Source organism: Nyctereutes procyonoides, unplaced genomic scaffold, assembly GCF_905146905.1.
Source record: "Nyctereutes procyonoides isolate TBG_1078 unplaced genomic scaffold, NYPRO_anot_genome, whole genome shotgun sequence".
Taxonomy (NCBI): domain Eukaryota; kingdom Metazoa; phylum Chordata; class Mammalia; order Carnivora; family Canidae; genus Nyctereutes; species Nyctereutes procyonoides.
The window spans coordinates 37,334,469-37,358,329 of NW_026575044.1; the positions used below are offsets into that span (position 1 = coordinate 37,334,469).

Sequence of the window (23,861 nt, forward strand, 5' to 3'; positions counted from 1 at the left end):
TGCAATAGTCTAGCATTCCTGCTTCCCAATGCTGAAAGCATCTCCCAACATTTCAATGACCCAGAAATCCTCACATGTGTAAGAAAGAAAGAGTCCTGGGACTGGTACTATACTCCACCTTGAGTCATCACTCTAGGGTATGAGCAATCCACTGCCCTTGTTTTACCAGATTTCCATTTTCTATAGCACCTCAGCTCTTATAATTCTAAATGACTGCTGGTCAACTCGATTTCTGTGACTCTATGAGCAATTAACCAACATGAGAGATCTTCTCAAGCAGTAGTCTCCGAATCTAGATCCCACTCCCCACTTCTAGTTTTTTTCTGTGAGCTTTGGTCTTTTCTTTCTTTCTTTTTTTTTTTTTTTTTTTTTTTTTGAATTTCTACATAACCATTGCCAAGGATGACTCTGATTGATGCTGCTTGAGTCACAAGGCAATTGTGGACATAGTCCCTAGAAGATAGAACATTCTGATAGGCCAGCATAGGTCATATGGGGAGGCAGAAAGGAGGGTAGAGTACTCCTGGCTAACAGCCTCACCAGCCTACACAGAATGGGGAAGTTCTTTCCAAAGAAAGGAATGTCGGCACAAACTCAGGTCTACCTCAGAGGATGAATAAACAACGAAATATAATTACGGGGCACCTCACCCTAATGATGTTCCATTCTGTGGTAAAGAAAATGTTTTAAAAATCCAAACCTCCTTCTACCTCTTCCAAAAAGTTTGGAAAATGATCTATTTGCTTGGAATCCAAGAGTAATTTAAGTGCAACTTTATTCAATGTTTTTTAGGACATTGATTATTTATAACTGACTTGATAATCTCCAGGGTATGTTGGTGATGCTGGGGACAGAGCTGTGAAGAATGAATTGACTATTAGAAAAAAACTGTAGAACAGGGCTGGGAGGAAAAGTAGGAACATCAAAGGAGTGTCAAGCGACCAAGTTCACTGGCCTGCTGCAAGAGCACCAGTCAAGTAAGGACAGACAAGATAGACCAGGAGAGATGATGAAACTCCATGCACACAGATGAGAAGGTTGGTGTATCTCAGGAAAGCCAACAGGCTGAATATCTGGAACCATGGAAGGGGATCATCAATTGGTTCTTGAAGGCATTTCTCTAGGTCCTTGACCAAGGGCACAGATCCAGCGGCCTAAGGTCAGCAGTTTCTGTCTGAACCTCAGCCAGGAGGCTGGCAAGAACTCTGAGTCTTCAAAGATACAATGTCTAATGGGGAAATAAATAAAAGTAGACCAGCAGAGAGGACCAGCAAAAAAGATGGTATCATCCATTGAGGCTGGTATAGGAGCTTCTTAAGTAGGAACCTAGGGACATTAAGGCCCACGGAGAAAGCACGGAGCCTGGTTTCACATGTTCTGTGTTAGTCAAGATAGTGGGGTGAAGGCAGGCCAACTGTGTCAAGATTTTAGCTCCAAATTTTCTCAGTTTTCAGATGAGTTCTAGAACTGCAGAATCTCAAAATTGGATGGAACACAGAGGTCACCGCGTTGGAAACCTCAGTTCCTAATCAAACTCTGGCTAGTTCTGTTGACACTGCTGCTCACTCTGTCAGCTTCAGTTCCTTCACCAAACGCCAATAATGAGAAAGCTCCTGTTTACCTACAGGATTGCTCTCATAGCCAGGTGATGGGATCGACTATAAAATTAGTAGAGCTTCATGCAAAACGAAAACGTGGGGCTCCTCATTAAAAACTATTAAGAATTTTAAGATGGCAACAGCAGACCATGAAAGCTAGAGCCAGGTGCTTCTTTTTTTTTTTTTTTTTTTTTTTTTTTTTTTTGCCAGGTGCTTCTGAGAGCAGAGCTCTGCGTGACTGTACAAGTCTCCTGCCATGAAGTCAGCCCTGCCAGGTAGGATGATATACATCAAAGCATTTAGCAATCTACAAAGAGTTCCACAAAACTCCTGAGGGTTTTTGTCTTCCCTTGGTTCTCCAGCATTATATTAGTTTCTAGGACTCTCATTAAAAAAAAGAACCACAAACTAGGTGATATATACAACTGAAATGTGTTATCTCATGGTTCTAGAAGCCAGAGTCCAAAATCAAGGTGTCGGCAGGGCTGGTTTCTCCCGAGGACAATGAGAAAAGAACCTGTCCCAGGCCTCTCTCCTTGGCTTGTAGATGGTCATCTTCTCCTGACATCTCTTCACATTGCCTTCTCTCTATGTGTGTCTCTAAGGCCAAATGTTCCCTTCTTATAAGGACATCAGTCATATTCAATTAGGGCCCACCTCAATGACCTCATTTTTTTAATGACCTCATTTTAACTTCATTACCTCTGCAAAGACCCTATCTCCAAATAAGATCACATTTTGAGGGACTAGGGGATTAAAAATTCAACCTGAACATTTGGGAGGGAGGATATTATTCAAGTACTTACAAGTATCAACCCCCTTCTATTATTTGGAGGCATGCCTGCTGGTGTGTGGTCTCATGGGGAGGCAGTGATGTTAGGCTGTGTGTGGTGGGGGGGTGCCACCACGACAGGGCTGTGGGGTCACAGTTTCTGCTACCTACTGCTCATTGCACCTCTCACTGCTTGGTCTATAAGACCCACTCTTCAGTTCCTTAAAACTCTTATGTGTACACCCAATAAATTCCTTTCTGGCTTAAGAAAGCCAGAGTATGTTCCCGTGGCTTGCAACCAAGAACACTAACTGATACTCAAATATTACATTAGAATTGGAAAGGATATTTGTATTGGACTGGATTTCTGTGCCTCCCCAGACTTGCTTGGCACCCTCTGCCTCCTGGGCCCCGGAAGCTTGTTCAAGAGTAGCCCTGGCCTCCCACTGAGGCCTTATCTCTGCCACCCTCTGCAGACACAGCCTCCCCAGCGTGAGGACCAAGGGCTACTGCAACAGAAGCCACAGCAGCTTAGTCATCCAGGTCCTACCTGAGGAGACCTGCAGAGGTGCTAGCTCTTCCCAGCGCTCACATGAAGCACCTTGCCACCTTGCTAGGGGCATAGAAGATGGCTGCCACATAGCTGTGTGGAGGGGCCACGTGACCACCCGGAACTGAGGGATAGCTGAATCCCTGTGGGACCAGCCCTGAACAAACAATGAGAGTCAGGAGATGGAAGGAACTGGCAGGTAAGCTCTTCTCTCCCTTCATCCCTGGTGATTGAGGATTCCAACATGTGGTGGTTCTGTTTGGCCTACCCACAGAGTCATGCTGGCTTAGCACTGGGTGTGGTTTTTGTGGCACCTGAACAGTGTTATTACTCATCACCCTGCATTTGCTCCCATTCTCTCCTTAACACCCTTCCCTCTCCACTTATTCTTCTGCTCCTGGATAGAGTCTTATATACAACCTAAGCTTCACTTCAGGCTGTTTTCTATGAGGGCTGTTTTCATCTCCAAAGGCGAGGAGCCTTAGAGGAAGCCTTGGGTGTAGAGCCTCGGAAAGGGAATAGAGGAAACCAGTTCATCACACCCATGTGTCCATATGTCAACTTACCTAAGCTCAAAGACGTGGGAATGACAGGCAAGCAGAAATTACGAACAATGAGACCAGGCATATTATGAAAACATCAATTGTCTCAAACCTGCTCGGAGAACTGAGGCAATCATTGAAGATGATTCAGAGCAGCAGCTGAAGCACAAAAGAGCTTCCACCTGGACTGGCCATGTAAAGGTGGCTGTCTCAATGGGGGCCAGGATCCCAAGTGTGTATTTAAAGGGCATGGCTTTTTTGCCCTTGGTTAGAGGCTCCTGAATAGCAGGATGGAAATAATTTTTAACACTATACAGTAGATAACTACTTCAGTGCTCCCAAGAGCTGCGCTCTCTCTATTTAGAACCAGCGTGACGTTTACAGTTCCTATTGCAGTACCACTCCAGGGAATTAAAAATACAGCTCAGTGTGTCATTGATTCTGGTTGCACAAATGGTGGCTAGTCAGGCTGGTCAGGGCCGGGCAAATAAATTTATATATTCTTTTTTGAAAGTGAGGTTCCAGTAGGTCTTCTAAAACAAACAACAAACAAACAAACAAACAAAAAACTGAACTTTGGGTCAACCAAGACAAAAAGGGAAATTCCAGAAAGATAAACATTCTGTCATCTACTAGCTTTATGAACTTGAGCAAAGAACCAGACCTCCCTGAGCTTTAGTTTCCTCTTCAACACACTGGGGACTATGATAACCTCTTCCTATGTTGTTATAAGAATTAAGGGAGCTAGGGTGTGGGAGAAGCCTAGCACATAATGACCGCTCCATAAATATTAGTTATTATTATCAATATGGGTTAATATACATGATTACTTCTCAACATAGAGGTATGGTGATATGTAAGAACTACTTCCAGAACACCAGTTTGCAAGTACATAAACACACCATCCTAGTGCTCTCTGTACCTCTTCTTTCTTTCTTCTTTCTTTCTTTCTTTCTTTCTTTCTTTCTTTCTTTCTTTCTTTCTTTCTTTCTTTCTTTCTTTTCTTTCTTTCTTTCTTTCTTTCTTTCTTTCTTTCTTTCTTGATTTATTTATTTGAGAGAGAGTGCCCACACACAGGTGGGGTAGGGGCTGAGGGAGAGAGAATCTCAAGTAGACTCCCCATTGAGTGCAGAGCCTGACACAGGGCTCTATCGCACGACCCTGAGATCATGTCCTGAGCTAAAAGCACGAGTGGGCCACTCAACTGACTGAGCCACCCAACCACCCCTGTTCCCTACTCTCTGAAGGAAAACACAAGTCTCTATGCCCCCAAAGTGGCTCAAGGACATTTCTCTTGAAATGATTTTCTTGAGAAAGGTATCCACCATGGCCTGAAGATAAACTCTAGCAGTAGAGAGTGGGGTCCCTAGTCCTCCTTGAGTTGACAGACCTGAACGTTTTGAGAGCACAGGAACCACCTGCTGGGTTTATGCGTATTTTTAGGTCCCATCTTCAAAACTTCTGATTCAGTGGTTCTGGGTTTAGGGACTTGGGAATTATCATTTACACACGTGTGTATACATACACACACACACACACACACACACACACACACCATGATTGTGAGGTAGAAGGACTCTGGTCCACATTTCCAGAATTATCCTCTGGAGTTCTCACTCTTCCAGCTCTGAGGTGAGTATATGCAAACAACCTGAGCTCCCAGAAAACACTTCTAGTTTGCTTGGACTGCAGGCATGTTTAATTAGCCAGTCCTGCCTACACAGACCTATTTTAATGTTAGCACTGGTGCAATAGCTTAAGTTTAGAGTATACCTATATAAAGAGGTTATCACAAGGCAATACTTCCCAAACTTAGCTGCATATAAGTAATATCTGGGGAACCTTTTAAATTTATTTTATAAAGAAAGTGCATGCATGTGCGAGTAGGGGGAAGGGGAAGAGGGAGAGGGAGAAAAGTAGACTCCCTGCTGAGTGTGGAGCCTGATGTGGGGCTCCTTCAATAACCCTGAGATCATGACCTGAGTGGAAATCAAAAGCCATATGCCTAACCAACTGAGTCACACAGGCATCCCCGGGGAACCTTTTAAATGCCATCTCTCTCATGTCTAAATCCAATTAGAAAATGAGCAAAAGAGACTTTAAAAAGAGACATTTCACTGAGGAGGATATATGGATGGCAAATAAGCACGTGAAAAGATAATTGATATCACTAGCCAGGAAGGGAATGAAAATTAAACCACAGTGAGCTATCACTATACACCCATCAGAAGGACTAAAATAAAACATAGTGATAACACCAAATGCTGACAAGAATGTAGATAAACCGAATCTCTTACATGTTACTGGTGGGAATGTGAACTGGTACTGCTACTTTGGAAAATAGTTTGGCAATTTCTTTAAAAAAACTAAACATACACTTAACATATGACCTAGCAATTACATTCCTAACATTTATCCCAGAGAAATGAAAACTTAGGTTCGCACAAGACCATTTTATACAAATGTTCATGGTAGCTTTATTTTTATTTGAGTGTAGTTGACACACAATGTTACATTAGTTTCAGATGAACAACATGGTGATTCAACAAGTTTATACATTATGCTATGCTCACCACAAGTGGAGCTACCATCTGTCACCATACGTCTCTATTACAACATCATTGACTATATTCCTTATGCTGTGCCTTTTATTCTCGTGACTTCTTCATTCTATAACTGAAAGTCTGTATTTCCCACTCCCCTTCACTCATTTTGCCCATCCTCTTCCCCTCCTCCCTTCTGACAACCACCAGTTTGTTCTCTGTGTTTACAGGTCTGATTCTGCTTTTTTGTTTTCTTCTTCCTCCTCCTCCTCCTCTTTCTTCCTTCTTCTTCTTTTGGTTCCACATATAAGTGAAATCTTATATATTTGTCTTTCTCAGTCTGACTTGTTTCACTTGGCATAATATCCTCTAAGTCCATCCATGTTTTCACAAGTGACATGATCTAATCCTTTTCTGAGGCAGAGTAATATTTTATATACACATACACCACATCTTCCTTATCCATTCATATATTGATAGACAGGTTGCTTTCATATTTTGGCTACTGTAAATAATACTTCAGCAAACACAGGGGCCCATATATCTTTTCAAATTAGTGTTCTCATTTTCTTTGCATAAATACCCAGTAGGGGAATTTTGGGGACATATGGTAGTTCTAGTTCTAATTTTTTTGAGGCATCTCCATATTGCTCTCCACAGCGGCTACACCAATTTGCATTTCCACCAACAGTGCACAAAGGTTCCATTTTCTCTGCCTAATTGTCAGCACTTGTTATCTCTTTTTATTTTAGCCATTTTGACAAGTGTGAGGTGGTATCTCACTGTGATTTTGATTTGTATTTACCTTATGGTGAATGATGGTGAGCCTCATTAGTGTGTCTGTTAGCCATCTGGAAATCTTCTCTGGAAAAATGTCTATTCAGGTCCTTTCCCCATTTTTAAAATCGTTTTGGTTGTTTGGTGTTGAGTTGTATAAGTTCTTTATATATTTTGAATATTAACCCCTTAATGGATATATCATTTGCAAATATTTTCTCCCATTCAGTAGGTTGCCTTTTTGTTTTGTTGATGGTTTCCTTAACTGTGCAGAAGTATTTTGACATAGTTCCAATAGTTTACTTTTGCTTTTGTTTCCCTTTCCTGACAGCTTTATTTGTAATAGCCCCAAAATATAAATAATCAAAATGTCCTACAATCAGCACAGTAAACGAACTGTGGTATGTCCACATCATGGAATACCACTTAGCAATAAAAAGAATGAACTATTGAGACACGCAATGACTTGGATAGATCTCAAGAACGTTATGCTGAGTGAAAAAAAAAATCTCAAAGGGCTACATACTGTATAATTCCATTAATAAAATCTTCCTGAAATGACAAAATTAGAGACATGGAGAATGGAATAGTGTTTGTTGTGGGGAGAAGGTAGGGAGAAGGGGGTAGATGACACTATAAAGGTGTTAAGTACAAGGGTGATCTTTGTGGTGATGGAACAGCTCTGTATCTTAACTCCAGTGGTAGTTACAGGAATCTGTGAAATGTAAAATGAGAAAAAAAATGCCACAAAATATGCACACACATTGTACCAATGCCAGTTTCCTGGATTTAATATTGTAACTATGTTTATATACAATGTAATCATTACGGAAAACTTTACAGCCTCCTGTGAATCTGTAATTATGTAGAAAGAAAAAGTCCTGATACCCAGGCTGACCCCCACCTCCACCAGACCAATGAAATCAGAATCTTGGGGCAGGGAGCAGTTCAGGGATCAGCATGTTTCAAAGCTGTCAGGTGATGACTAAGTGTAGCCGAAGTAGAGGTCTACTGTAATTGGCATTTCATAGTTTCTGCTGCCACTAGTTTTTCATCCACTGAGCATCATACTCAGTAGAAGCAGCCATCCAACACACAGCAAGGCTATGAGTGCCAACACTGACTGCATAGCGATGAGGCCTTTTAAAACCTTGAAACAGGGCTGGCTGATAATATTCCCTGAGCAATCAGCATGTGGGGATGAGCCCCAACAATGGGGAGTGTCGGGATGGGGGCCCACGGTGTTAACCTAGGTAGGCTAAGGGAGACCCTGGGTTTCATTTTCATTTATTCCTTCAGATTTCTGCACAAATGCAAAATGCTCTCTTGGATTTCCACTTGAAGTTCATAACAAATTCCCTAAGTATTTGTAAAACATCTGCCAACCACGCTGGTGGGCTCTTATACAAAGATGTTAGAGATACAGGCTGGTTTCCTCTGGTGACTACAATCAATTCTGTCTCTGTCATTGTCTTCTCTATCATCTTATTGTAACAAATGAAAGACATTGCACAAAATAAAACCATACTTCTTGAAGGAAGGCATATTTATATATTTTTCCTTTTTATCTTTGTTTGAAAAATCTAAGGGCTGATCATAAAACTAATTGAACATCTTTTGCACTGATTGTTTACCCCTTTTTAAAGCTTTTACTTATTTCTTGCTATTTTATTGCTATAGTTTCATATTGTTTCAGAGCCTCCTGTGCCTGATGCTTCTAAATGCTTTCCAAAGTGAATTTCTCCAGCTGCATCTCAGTTATGGATGCTTTGTTAATTGTGGCAGTTCATTTATGATTAATATGAAGCTTTCGGGTTGATTGTTGGTGATGTCCTATGAACTCCCAAAACCTCTAATGCCAAATTCTATCCTTTCCCACTGTGTTTCTCAAGATAATTAAACTGCTGTATCATTTTTTTTAAAAAATGATATTTGGTTTATAATGTATGCAGTGTCTTTGAATAATTATTCAGAATGGTATTGCTAATTGTGGCATTATTGAAATATTTATGAAAAGAGAACTTTGATCTGCTATTTCATTCACAGTAGCTCAAAGATGGTGAAAGATGAGAGTCCAAACCTCACAGCCAGAGGGCTATATTTTGCCTTTTACATAAGCTTCAACTGATTCACAGTGACTTTTTCAGTCATTTTAAAATATTCTCAACCAAGTAAAAGTGTAAGAATTATAAGTGGGGGTCTACTAAATTATCTGATGTCAAAAGGGGCCATTAACTTTATAATAGTCATTACAAATGCAGTGGGCATTTGTCAATTTATTACATACTTAATATGTGCAGACATGATAGTAGACCTTTTCTACTAACTGGACATTAACACATGTCTTTTCACCTAACCTTCCGTGAAAGACCATGGAAATGCTTTAATATCTGGTATTTGTTCAAGTATTAGAGATTTTTAAGAATGGCGCTTGAGCAAGTCTCGTCACACTTTATGAAGTCCATTCTGGAAGCATTTTTTTTTTCAACCACATTTCTTGTCTATTTCATAGCGAAAGGTCTTTTATTGTGTCCTCAAGTGCAACAGTATTGTAAGATCAAAGCTGAACTTAACCAGTGTGATGAGATGCCTGATAAAAACATAAAATGATATAAGTGATTCTTCTTACCACTCATGCAGTCTCATTGAGCCACTTCCCACAAAAGAAACTTGGAATTTCTTAGGAGCAAGACAGGAGCCTTTCTGAGCTAATAGCAGGATTGTTTTTCCCAGTGACACTGAATGTAGCTGCAGGAGGTACTAGGTGTTCAGGAGAGACAGGAAAGGAACCTGAAAATAAATTCAATTCTACCATTGTTGTAACAAAACTCTTTATTCTTCCTCAGCTTTGCCCAGAACCCGCTTATGTGACTGTGGCTCACCTGTGTGTGTAGGTGGCATTAAAAAGCCTGATGTGGCCCTGGCAGTCTTTTCTGTCATGAGCGCCCAGGAGCACAGCCTTTCTGCTGGAAGTGGTCGGCTGCCTATCAGTCCCTGCGTGCCGCCCGGCAGTCTGGCCTGCCTGTCAATTATTCAGTGGTTTCATTGAGGGAGAATCGAGCTGTGCTTGTCAAACAGGTTGCTGTACTCTGAGCACAGAAATGTCAAGTGCACATAATTACTGCTAATTAGAAAACATACAAAAGCTGCTACAATTAAGGGGGCAGTGGGGCAATGCCTTTCCCATTTTTGGAGAGAACTAAAATTACAGCCGGGTAGTATCGTGAGCTCTCTTTGCCACCTAGTATATGCAGATCTTTTTGATTTATTACAATGTGTTATTACGTAGTTTTTGATCTACCCTCTCCCCATAGCCTCCACCAAGGCAAAGACCATATGTCTATTTCATCCTCCACTGTACTCACCCAGGACAATGTTGGAACTCAGTGACTGTTTAATGAACAGATGACCATAGTACTTCATTTGTGGGAAACAACTTCCAAATACATTTACTCACTTTCATTGTGACCTTATTCAACCATGTTGACTGGGCACTCAATATAAGCTCTACATTGTTCATGTTGAATTATTGGGCCACACATGGGGGATTGCCGTAGTAGCCCATTGACGTTTAACATAAAGCGTGATGGCCACGAAAGCTTGCACATCAAAAGTCATAGATGAGGAGGTTCATTAACTGATAATCTTTTCCATTTCTTTGTCTCTTGAAAGAGCTGCACTTCTCTCATTCTGTATAGCCATTTTCTGTATCCAAGTGATACAGCCTTTCTTAGAAAGATTTCATTGCCTCCTGTAATTTATTCTAATGCTTAACAGTCTTAAAGATGACACCATACTGTTGACACATAACAGATGTTAAATAAATATTATTGTTGTTTTTGTGAATTGAACTCAGCAGTAAAAATGAAAATCACAGCTACTAAATATTTGGTGTGAGTTATAGGGGTTCTCTTTAAACCCTGGTTTTAGTTCAGTTATGTTTGCATAAGTTTAATTGCCTTCCTTCTGGTACCCAATCTACATGTGGCTTTCCCACTAGAGGCAAGCATTTTCCCAGCCATTTTCATTTTGCCCTGCTCAGCATTTCAAGGTAGATGGCTCCAGGCATAACTCAGATCCGGAATACCTGACTGAATCGCTGTTCTCGGGACCCCTTAAAGGGTAGGGTTTACTAAATTATTTCTTGGTTTTCTTCTATGTACTTGAAAGAAATACATGCTCTTGTCATGTGCGATGCTTCATGGGTATCACCTCTTAAATATAATTTATTGGAAAATCACATTTTTACAATTCTTTGGTTAGTAAATTTTTAGAGCCATATAACTGCTAGGTATGAAGTATTATTATTCCACACACTTCCTATGAGCCAGGAGCCAGAACGACAGCTCTTATTATGATTAAAGCATTTGCTCACCACTTGGCTTACCTCCAGAAAGTGAAGGTGATGTTGCTTCCTCCGCAGAGAATTCTGTATGAGAAGTCATCTTGGCCAAGTTCAAGGGCTAAAAGGTAGGAGCATTATTTGTACATATTTTTTAGCTTAATCTTTTTTTAAAAAAATCTTGATTTAGGTATAATTAACATATAACATACTGCACATTAAAAATGTACTATTTGATAAGTTTTGACATCCCAGTTTTGACAAACCAGTGAAACCATCACCACCAATCCAGATAATGAACACATCCATCACCCCCAAAAGTTTCTTCCTTTGTCATCCCTGTCCCCAAACTCTCTATGCTCCAATCTATCCTTAGGCAACCCTGTATCTGTTCTCTGTAACTATAAATTATTTTGCATTTTCTAGAATTTCATAGAGATGGAATCTTACAGTATGTACTTTGTGTCTGGCTTCTTTTATTCAGCATAATCATGTTGAGATTCACCCAAGTTGGAGCATATATTAAAAGCTCATTCCTTTTTGTTGCTGAGTAGCATTCAATTGCATAGAGAGAACACCATTAATTTATTTGTGGATAGGAATTTGAGTTCTTTCTAGTTTCTCTCTTTCAAATAAAGCCTCTATGAGCATTCCTGCACATGGATTTATTCACGGACATATATTTCCTTTCCTTTTGATTGAACACCTAGAAGCAAATGGCTAGATTATACGACAGGTATATATTTAAGTCTTGAAGAATTTGTCAGTTGTCTTCTAAAGTGTCTGTATCATTTTCCATTCCCAACAGCAATATAGGAGAGCTCTGGTTCTTCCACTTCCTTACCTACACTCAGCATGGTTAACCTTTTAATTTTAGTCATTCTAATGGGTTTGTAGTGGTTTCTCACTGCAGTTTTAATTTGTATTTCCCTAGTGGATAATGATGTTGAGCATCTTTTCATGTACTTGTTAGCAGTCTACCTTCTTTGGTGAAGTGTCTGTTCAAATCTTTTGCCCAAAGTTTCTGTTGAGTTGTTTGTTTTCTTATAACATAGTTTCGAAAGTTCTTTATTCTGGATACAATTCATTCATCAGATATATGATTTGCAAATATTTTAACCCAGGCTGTTGTCTTTTTGTGCTTTATTTTGGAAGAGCAGAAGTTTTTAATCTGATAAATCCAAAACTTATCAATATGTTATTTCAGAGGGCTGTACTATTAGTGTTTTACCAATGAAATCTTTGTGTAACCCAAGGTCAAAAAGTTTTTTCTTATATTTTCTTATAGAAGTGGTATAGTTTTAACTTTCACATTTAGAACTGTGACCCACTTTGAGTTGACTTTTGAATATTATGTAGATATGAATCAAAGCCCCTCCTTTTTTGCATATGAATGTCTAATTGTTCTAGCACCATTTACTGAAGAGACTATCCTTTCTCCACTGCATTGCCTTTGTGCTTTTGCAAAAATCTGTTGCCCAGGTTTTTGTAGGTCTAGTTCTGGACTCCATATTCTCCATTTCACCATTTGTCTATCTGTACATCCATATCATTTATTTTGACTAGTGTAACTTTATAATAAGTCTTGAAATCAGGTCACATTAGTACAACTTTGTACTTTTTTTCAAAATTGTGTAGACTATCCTAAATCCTTCGCATTTTAGAATCAGCTTTGTCCACAAAAACCCAGCCTTCTAGTATTTCAATTGACACTGAATTGACAGTTACATCTGTAGATCAACTTGGGGAGAATGAAATCTTAATAATACTGATTCTTCTGACCCATGAAAATGCTATCTCTTCATTGATTTAGGTCTTTTTTTTTTTTTTTTTGATTTAGGTCTTATATAATTCCTGTCAACGATGTTTTGTAGTTTTTGGTGTAAAAAATTTTCACATTTTATGTCAGATATATTTCTAAGTATTTCATATATTTAATGTACTGTAAATGGTATTGTTTTTTAAAAGTTCAATTTCCAATTGTTCATTGCTTAGGGAAATACAGTTGATTTTTGTGTATTTATCATATATGACATTAGTAAACTTATTTATTAGTTTAGTATCTTTGTAGATTCCTTCACGTTGACTGCATAAACAATCACATTGAATAAACAGAGCCAACTTTACTAGCAATATTGATCTGCAATTTTCTTGTAATTTCCACCTTAGGTTTTGGTATCAGCATAATGCTTGCTTCATCAAGTGCTTTTTCAGTACATTTAGAGATATTGTTGCATTGTCTTCTCATTTGCATTGTTTCCAGCAAAAAATGCGCTGTTGTCCTTATGTTTGTTCCTCTGTATGTATGTTTTTTCCCATCTGGCTACTTTTAAGATTTCTCTTTCTATCTTTATTATTGAAGTTTAAAAAAAATTGTATTATTATCAAAAAATTTGTAAAGATTTATTTATTTTATTTTAGAGAGAGAGAGCAGGGGAAGGGGAGACAGAGAGGGAGACAAGCAGACCCCCATAGAGTGAGGAGCCCAATGTGGGGCTTAGTCCCAGGACCCTGAAGATCATGATCTGATCCGAAACCAAGAGTTGGTTGCTTAACTGACTGAGCCACCCAGGCACCCCTCTGAGCAATTTAATTATGATGTGCCTTGATGTTGTCTTTTTATGTTTCTTGCATTTGGAGTTCATTGATCTTATTGGATTTATGGGTTTATAACTCTACCCAATTTGGAAACTTTTCAGCCATTATTTCTTCAAACTTTTTTTCTATACTTCTATCTTTGTCCTCTTCCAAGGACTCCAATTACACATCTATTAGCCTAGTCAAAATTGTCTCACAGCTCACAGATGCGCTGTTTGTTACAAAAATTCTTCTTTCTTCATTTCGTTTTGGATAGCTTCTATTTCTATGTCTTCAATGTCACTAATCTTTTCATCTGCAATATCTAATTTGGTATTAGAAAGTGGAGGAGGGACAGTAAAGTATCCTCCAGACTGAGAAATCCCTTTGAGAGCAAAAAATGACACAAGCCACTCATTATGATTTATACTGAGTTTTATTCAGGTGAACTTACTGACAGGGGGATCTCATGGACAGCAATGCAGCTCTCTTCCACAAAGTCCAGACCTTAACTCACAGATTTTTTTTTTTAACTCACAGATTTTATAGAGCAAAGTGTAGTCATCTAAAGTGGTGCCACTTAGACAGCAGAGGGAAGATCAGAACAAGCCCTCCTGCATTCTGGTCAGGGCATTTATTAACTTCCAAGGGGCCTGGCATATGCAGTCCCAGAGGGAAATTCCTGCACAGACATGGACTGGAGGAAGGGCTAAAGATAGAGTCAGTTTTGTCAGCACTCTTACAGCCATTAATATCATTGATTGTATTTAAGATCTTACACATTATAGTTTTCATCTCTAGATGTTTGATTTGCAGCTTTAAAAAAAACTATCTTGAGAGAGAGAGAGAGCACAAGAGAGAGGAGGAAGGGGCAGAGGGAGAGGGAGAGAGAATCTTAAGCAGACTCTGCACTAAGTGCAGAGCCCAGTGCAGGGCTTGATCTCACGACCCTAAGACCACAACCTGAGTGGAAACCAAGAGTCAGATGTTAAACCTACTGCTCCACACAAGCACCTCAGGAGAGAATCTTTCAAGCAGACTCCCCACTGAAAGAGGAGCCTGATGCAGGGCTCAATCCCACAACCCATAAGATCACGATCTGAGCCCAAACTAAGAGTCAGTCACTCAGCCAACTGAACTAATCAGGCGCCCCAGATTTGTATCTTTTTTGGTATCTTCCATGCATCTACTTTAATTTTTTGAATAGATAGAATGGTGTTATAACTATCTTTTTTGCTTGTTTTTTAAATTTACTTTTCTAAGTAACCTCTAACCCAACATGGAATTCAAACTCACAACCCTGAGATCTAGAGTCGCATGCTCTTCTGATTGAGCCAGCCAGGCACCTTGTGTTATAACTATTTTAATATCATTGTCTGCTAACTCTAACATTGGCGTTCTGAGTTAGTTCAATGGATTGATTTTCTCCTAATCATGAGTCACATTTTTCTGCTTCTTGCATGCCTGGTAATTTTTTTTTTTTTTTTTTTTTTTTTTTGGATTCCAGACATTGTGGATTTTATCTTCTTGAGTGCTGGATATTTTTGCATTTCTATAAATATTGCTCTGGAATGCAAAGAAGTTACTTAAAAATAAATTGATCTTTTTAGGTCTTGCTTTGAAAATTTGTTAGGTGGGTCTGGAGGAATGCTCCATCTAGGATAATAATGATTCCTTACTATTCAGCCAAAGTCTTTTGTACTTTACAGATGGCCTGAGAAGCATGAAGTTTTCTGTCTGGCTGGTGCAGACAGAGGCTATTCCTGAATCTTTTTGAGCACCGAGCACTGTTACTTCTCATCCTTTAAAGACTAGTTTTTCCTCTTGTCTCAGCTAGTTCTCTCACTTGCACACACTAATCAGTATTTAGCTGAATACTTGAGGGGACTCCTCTTTAGATCACTGCAGTTTTTCCTCCCTGGGCAGCAAACTCATCTCCTGAATTCTGTCCTGTGAATTCTAAGCACGTTGGTCTCCCCTGACTCAGCTTTACCTGTTTAACTCACAGGATCTACTGATGTCTTCTTGGGTTTCCTGTCACTGTGCTGTGGCCTGGAAACCCTCTCAAGGCAATCCTCAGCTCGCCTCAGTTATCTCTTGTCCCCAGTTCTTTGTTGCCTGATGTCGAATTGCTTCCCACTTTGTTTTGCATATTTTGTTTGTCTCAGTCACAGTAGATCCAGTCCCCGTGGCTCCATTTTGGTCAGAAACAAGTCTTAAAATTTTTTGAGTCTCTGAACTTTAAGCCTAAATGGCTAGTTTTGTCTTGGCCTTTCAAATGTCATTGTCCTAAACTTATCATGTGACATGGTATTTGGATTTTCTGTTTTACTGTAGTTTTAAAAGGATTTTGTTTATTTATTTATTCATGAGAGACACAGAGAGAGGCAGAGACACAGGCAGAGGGATAAGCAGGCTCCCTGCAGGGAGCCCGATGTGGGACTCGATCCCAGGACCCCAGGACCATGTCCTGAATTGAAGGCTGATGCTCAACCACTGAACCACCTAGGCGTCCCTTGACTATATTTTTAAAGAAAAGTTCAGCTTACTGTAATGGTTACTATTACTATTACTATTATGGTTGTTGTTCAAAACAAAATCAGGTAGTAGTCATGTTAAGTACCATGTTAAGTGGTAAAGTAGTTATTTCAGATAATTGCAAAATGTTAACATTGTCCTTAAATAGTTATCCCTTTAGTGAATATTCCTTGAGCCCCCACTAGAAGCTGGGCATTCTGACAGACTAAAGATACAGTAATGAATAAACATCATCCCCGCCTGCAAGGAGCTGATGCTCTAATGAGAGAGCAGGTGGGTAGGCTGGCAGAGTGGTCCTCAAGTGCAAAGGCCGCATGCTGAGAGAAAGCACAGCACCTTTTGAAAAGAGCCACTGGTCCTTTATAGTTCCCAGTTTAGGAAAGAAAGATTCTCTCTTTTTTTTTAGATTATTTATTTATTTATTCATGAGAGACACAGAGAGAAAGAGGCAGAGACACAGGCAGAGGGAGAAGCAGACTCCATGCAGGGATCCCAATGCGGGACTCCATCCCGGGACTCCAGGATCACACCCTGGGCCAAAGGCAGGCGCTAAACTGCTGAGCCACCCAGGGATCCCCGATACTCTCTCTTTTAAAACAGCATCCCCAAAGAGCCCTGTGGGGATTGGATTTGATGATGATCCTAACAACAACTAATGTTTATTGATGTGTCATAATATGTCAGTCACTACTTTACAAGTTTTCTCTTTTAATCATCCAAACAACTCCAGGAGGGGTAAGGATTGTTATCATCCCCTTTTTATAGATGAGGAAACTGAGAGCAGTTAAGTAATAAGCCCAAGGCCATACTCATTGTTCTGGTTAAATGGTAAACTCACTTAGACTCATACTTTGGCCACACATTCTGTAACTATATTTCTTTTTATGGTAGGTAGTAGCATATTTATCAGCAGTAGACCATTCCTTTTGAACAGTTTGCCTCATAGTGTGTGGGGTACAAACTAAATAATCTGTACCTGAAAACTTAGTCCACAATCTTTTTCTTTCTAGAACATCTTCTGGAAAAATATAAGTTCTCAGATGTTTCTATTTTTATTCTAGTTTCCTTTTCTCTGTGTTAAAGCAAAGGTTACCCTTTGCTTTTGCCGAGTGATTAGTCCTCTGATTTTCTCTAGCTATCTTACTAGAGTAATCATTGGCTTCCATTTCCCCTCAAAATTTTCCCTTCAGTACCTTGGATCTGTTCTGGAAGATGCTAAGTTTTAGAGAATGCGGGACTGTACAAACCTCCAGAATTTTATTAAGTGTTTGAATTTTACCTGGAGAGTGCAATTTGTTTCAAAGGACTTATAATTTCATTATTCATGCAACCGTTTTTTTGTTGAGCGCCTTCTACGTGGCAGGTGTCAATGGAGAAGTGCATAAAAGAAAAATAAAGCATTTCTTTACGGAGCTTACATTCATATGTATGTGTGAGGGGTGGAGGAGGGCATATAGGCCACAAATAATTAAAATATAGTAGACAAAATTAAAAATACAAAAAAACAAAGGATAATACAGTACGTATAGCGTCTTCATATATGCCTTAGTTATTTCATTGTAACAAACAGGCATAAATTAATGACAACTTCTCCTGATCTCATACCTATTCTGGGGACTCAAACAAGAAAATTTGAGAAATTTGCTTATGGTAATGTTCTATATTTGATTTATCTTCATATTTACCTTTACATTCTTATTTCTTGAAATGTTTTGTCATAGACGTTTTATAGACTTTTTTTGCTGAGTCCCCACAATCAGTCTGAAACTCAGAATTTGCTTTACAAATATATAATTGAAGACAAATTGCCCATAGATCACTGTATCCCCAGGATACTTTTGCCTATATCCGATGAATCACTTGAATAGTAATTTTCAAGTAGTAATTCAGTTGAGGGTGGCCGGATGTTTACTTTGAGGATGTTCCCTTCTTGAAGATTAAGATCAAGACCAAGGAAAGGGTTATAAACATGAATGTGTTTAACCACATACTTTGTCCACTCAAAGACTAATTCTTCTTGGTTAAAGGAATCAGCAACTTGGGGTAGTCACCTAAAGAGATTTGGTATACATTCCACTGGTATTTATACTATTTCAAAAAATGACATAAAGAGGAGCAAAGTGATAGTGCTGGGCAGAAGAAAGACCACACATGAAGGTAGTGGTTGGTGGAACTAGTCTTTGGTGTTCTCCTCATTCTCTCTGGCCATGCCCAAGGCCTGCCATCTGCACCAGGGTGTGAGTGGGCATCTGTGGTGTGACCCCAGGAGAGACAAGGAGATACAGCTTTGTCTCTTGCTCATCTGTCACTGATGCCCAACATTCCCATTTACTGTATCTCTGCTACGTAGGGACTAAGAATTCAAGTAATAATAATAACACTAACAGCTGATACTCATGTGGTAGCTGAAGTAATTTACAAAGCTTAACCCTTTTAATTATCACTACACTCTATGGGGTAGGTACTATTTTCTCTTTTCTAATCTATGTCCTTCTGGCTTCTTCCCAATATACTTGGAAGGGAGCTGATTCTTTTTTTAAGATTTCATGTATTTATTTGAGAGAGAGAGCGAGTGAGCACATGAGCAGTGGGGAGGGGCAGAGGGAAAGGGAGAAGCAGACTTCGGGCAGAGCAGGGAGCCCAATGCAGGAATGCAGGGTTTGATTCTAGGACCCTGTGATCATGACCTGATCCAAAGGCTGATGCCTAACCGATTGAGCCACTCAGGTGCCCCTGAGGTAGGTACTATTATCCCCACTTTGCAGAAGTGGAAACTGAGGCACCATTACTCAGGTAGTCTGGCTGCAGGGTCCTACCTTGACTGAGCTATACTGCCTTTCAAACTGAAGGGTCATTAAGACACCAGTGGTGCCCTAGAGGTATACTAGTTCTGCAGGAAAAATTCACAGTCACTTACCCATTTGTTCCTTCCTTTATTCAATGTTTATTACGTATCTGCTCTAGGTTGACAGCTATGCTAGCTTGGAGGTTGGCCTATCCCTTGTCCTTATTGAACTCACAAGTTCACAACCTATTATAAAATGTGGCACATGCAAGATGGAGACATTATACAGTATTGTGGGAGCCCCAACTGGAAGCCATTGACATGGTTATGGAAGGGGGTAGGGAGAGCTTTCAAGAAGGTGATATTTGAGCTTCATTTCTAAGGATGGATTTTACATCTCCCATTTAAAATATAACTCCTGAGAGACCTAATGTTTTAAATTGGATCATTTTACAATTGTTTGGATGTATTCTTCTTTCCTGATGCTCAAAGGGTGAAGAGGGTGAGTGAGCAGAGGGTAAGAAAGGAATATTACTGGCTTGGCAGCTGGGACCAGGGAGAGGAGTCCCACTGGTTGGAGGAGGAGAGGCAGAAACTTCTGAAAGGGACTTCTCTTACTTCTCAATTTCCCATTTCTCCTTCTCCAACTTGTCCTCTGGGGGTCTGGTGCTGGACACAGGCTCACCTGCCCTGAGAATGGCTGGAGTTCCAGAGTCACTACCCACCTTGCTCTTTATTCTTGGTCAAATTCTCAGTTCTGGATGGAAACCCACTCTTATAAATCTGTATGTTTGCTTAAAAGTAGTCTGTTCTGCAGATATGATCATCCCTTTGAAGTTGGAGATTTTTTTTCAGAGTTCTAACTGTAGGAAGGCAGAAGTTACCCAAGAAGCCATTTGTGTTTGGCTCCCAGCATCCATGGGTTGGGGACTTAGGCTGCCAGGAATATTGTTACTTTCCAAGGAAAGGGCCACCAACACAGGGAGTCCTCTCCCTACATAATGAGTATGGTCTCTCTCTTACAGGAAAGCATGGAAAACATAGTTTTCTCTTTTGTACAAAGAGAGGATGTGGGTTGTTATATGGAGCTTATATTCTTTATACTCCAGAGGGGCTACAAGTAGACCTTTATAGCATAGGAATATTTTATATAAAATTGGATAGTTAATAAGTAGAAGGAAAATAAAGCATCTTAATAAATATTATAATAAATAATACCCTTACCAATAAAGAGTAAAGGACCACAGATAGATGGGGCGCAATAGGTGGTATAGACAGGAGAGTACTTCCTGAGGAGGGACACTTAAGTGGAGCATGAGGTAAAAGAGCAAAGCCATTGCCAAGATAAGAGGGGCACGGGTGGGTCAAGCCAGGTGGGAGATGGAGCCACACTTGGTGTGGGCCCCTCGTGGGCCTGTATCAATCATGAGCACAGGATCAGAGTAAGGCTGGTCTACGTAGCTTTGCTGAGGACAGAAACCACCTTCTCTAAGAGAGGTACCACCTTACCCGGTTGCCACTACTTCTTTTTCTGTCCATCACTCCTCTGGGATTGGCAGGCAGACCTCAGAGCCTGGAGAACAGATCCTGGGATGCAGGGCAGGCTGCTTTGGAAAAGGAGGAAAGGTTGCAAGTGGGACACAACTTGACTCCAAGCAGGTTGCTACAGTTACGGATATGATCGTTATCTGCAGAAAAAACTACTTTTAAGCAAACATACAGATTTAAAAGAGTGGATTTCTCCATCCAGAACTGAGAATTTGACCAAGAATAAAGAGGGTTCCAAAACACAATTGAGCTGGAAAAGCAGTGAAGACAAGCTGCACATATTCAAAGTTTTTCCAGATTCAGGAGCAGAGCCTCCCTCCCTCCCTTCCCCCTCTTCCTTCTGTCCACCTCTCCTTTCCTGTCTTTCCCTTAGGGACACAAGATTATGTAAGTCCTAACTCTTACTCATAATGCTGTCTCATCACTGGTCTATGCAGAGTCTTGGCACAGAGCATTTTAAAGTCTTGGGATTTCCCTGCTTCTCGCCTTGCTCTTGAATCGATTCAGCTGGAAGCCTTCAGCGACCTGAAGCTGACAGGCAGGCGTGGAAGCCGGCTGCCTGTAGTGGGCCTGGTGACTGTGGATGAGGTGGGCGTTGGGAGGATGAGAACCAGGCTATTTCTGTGCTCACTTACTTATCATCGGATTCCATGCAGACCCTAAGTCTCCTTTGGCCAACCTTTTGTCTTAGAGCCCCCACTTTCCACAGATGGCTGTAGGGAGCCATGAGAGGAAGGGTTGAGTGCCAGTGAGGCAGCCTGGGCCACGTGGAGGGCTCCCCCGGTGCACCTTTGTCCGTCCCTAGTGCAGAGCAGCTGTGGGGGCAGAGGGAGCCCTGCGGGCAGCTGCCCACCCACCGCCTGCCTATGGGATCAGCTGCCAGAGAGGCCCAGGTCCCAGAGACATTACTGCTGAGTGCAGTTGGCTGCTTGCCGCCAGGCCTGCTATCTATAGACCTCCCTCCCGTGCAGCAGAGATACTACACAAGAGGATTTCTGAGCTGGAACTAGGTTTCCTGTCATTTACAGCTTCTGATGGCCCTTTGTTATTAATCCTTCTGGAGAATATGACCTGCACCTTCTCAGACTTTAGCAGAACAATGAATAGTTCTTAGAAAAGAAACACCAGGGGAATCGGCGCCATCAGAACCGCCACCATGACTGTGGGCAAGAGCAGCAAGATGCTGCAGCACGTCGACTATAGGATGAGGTGCATCCTACAAGACGGCCGGATCTTCATTGGCACCTTCAAGGCTTTTGACAAGCATATGAATTTGATTCTCTGTGACTGTGATGAGTTCAGGAAAATCAAGCCAAAGAACTCAAAACAAGCAGAAAGAGAAGAGAAGCGAGTCCTTGTTCTGGTGCTACTTCGAGGGGAGAACCTGATCTCAATGATGGTAGAGGGACCGTCCCTCTACCTATCCTCCCAAAGATACTGGCATTGCCCGAGTGCCACTTGCTGGAGCTGCCGGGGGCCCAGGGATTGGCAGGGCTGCTGGCAGAGGAATTCCAGCTGGTGTTCCAATGCCCCAGGCTCCTGCAGGACTTGCAGGGCCAGTCCGAGGGGTTGGTGGGCCATCCCAGCAGGTGATGACCCCGCAGGGAAGAGGCACTGTGGCTGCTGCTGCAGCTGCTGCCACTGCCAGCATTGCAGGGGCCCCGACCCAGTACTCGCCCGGCTGTGGGGGTCCTCCCCCACCCATGGGCCGGGGGGCACCGCCTCCAGGCATGATGGGCCCACCACCTGGCATGAGGCCTCCCATGGGCCCGCCGATGGGGATCCCTCCTGGTTGAGGAACTCCAATGGGCATGCCCCCGCCGGGGATGCGGCCCCCTCCCCCGGGCATGCGAGGGCCCCCTCCCCTGGGAATGCGCCCACCAAGGCCCTAGACTCATCTTGGCCCTCCTCAGCTCCCTGCCTGTTTCCCGTCAGGCTTTACATAGTCCTTTTACTTCCTTGTAGCCTGTGAAACTAGTTTATAATAAACTCTTAAGAATATTGTAAAAAAAAAAAAGAAAAGAAAGAAAGAAAGAAGAAAGAAAGAAAGAAAGAAAGAAAGAAAGAAAGAAAGAAAGAAAGAAAGAAAGAAAAGAAAACACCGAGGGGCTAGGGGCTCAGTTTCGCAGCTGAGCTCTTGGGCGCTGTCCATCACCGGGCCTGCCTGACTCTCAGAATCCCTGCTGCCTTGTGAATTACTGCACTGCTCCCTCCTCGGGCTTAGAATACCTTTAAAGATGCACTAACATACTCTTGAGGATTTGAACACTGAAGGAAGGTGAATAATTAGACTATAGTGTATTGTATAGATAGACACACTTAGTAGGACCCGCAAAGCTCCCTGTGGGATTTTAATGATAGTAGGGTTTTGTTTTTTGTTTTGAGAGAAAGAGCATGAGTGGGAGGGAGGCAGAAGGGGAGAGAGAGAGAGAGAGAGAGAGAGAATCTGAGGCAGCCTCCATGCCAGCTCTGAGTCTGACCAGGGGCTCGATCTCATGCCATGACCCTGAGTTCATGAACTGAGCCAAAATCAAGAGTCACTTACCAGCTGAGCCACCCCAGCACCCTGTTTTCTTCTTTTATAATATAGATGATATTACAAGGGTGACATGGGTAATATTATTTTCTTACCAGTATCAGTTTAGTAAATGTAGTGATACTAACTCTAATTAGTATTAGTAATACTAATAAAGTTAATAATAATAGGTGATAGTAATACAGGTAAGATTATTTCCTTAACAGTATCAATTCCATTATCAGGCAACACAGACTAATACACTTTCAAAAGATCTTAGTTCATTAAAATAGCCAAGTTCCCGTTCATTTTAATAATGTTTAAGGTGTTAAACTCTTTCCAAATAGCATAAATCATGGTGACAACATTTAGCAATAATCAATAAAATATATAATTAAAAAATGATCACATAATCTTAAACTACCAGAAGCCAAGAGCATGTTAGTGATTCATTTGAGAAAGGTGTAGGTTTATTACAACTTACAAATTTGCCTAGAAGTCTGCAGTTTCAAGAATTTAACTGCCCTTGAATCCATTCCAGAGTCATTGAAGACTAGGTATATGGGTGTAGTGGGGTGAGGAATATGAAAAATATGTAGGTCAGTAAAAAGTATATCCATTATCTTAGTTTGGGTGTCCCTTAAACAATGCCTGAGACAAGGATTTGGCTATTTGGAATTATTATCCTGACAAGTAGGAGTTAGGGAATGGAGAGAGACAGGGAAGAAGGAAAAACCAGTATAGGTCCATATTATTAAGGGGATGGAGTGTATT

At 41.0% G+C, this 23,861-nt stretch overlaps 1 pseudogene; it reads left to right on the plus strand.

The window, feature by feature from the left end:
• Window positions 1-21,706: 21,706 nt before the first annotated feature.
• On the plus strand, window positions 21,707-22,580 carry LOC129508910 (small nuclear ribonucleoprotein-associated proteins B and B'-like; annotated as a pseudogene).
• The last annotated feature ends 1,281 nt before the right edge of the window (window positions 22,581-23,861 follow it).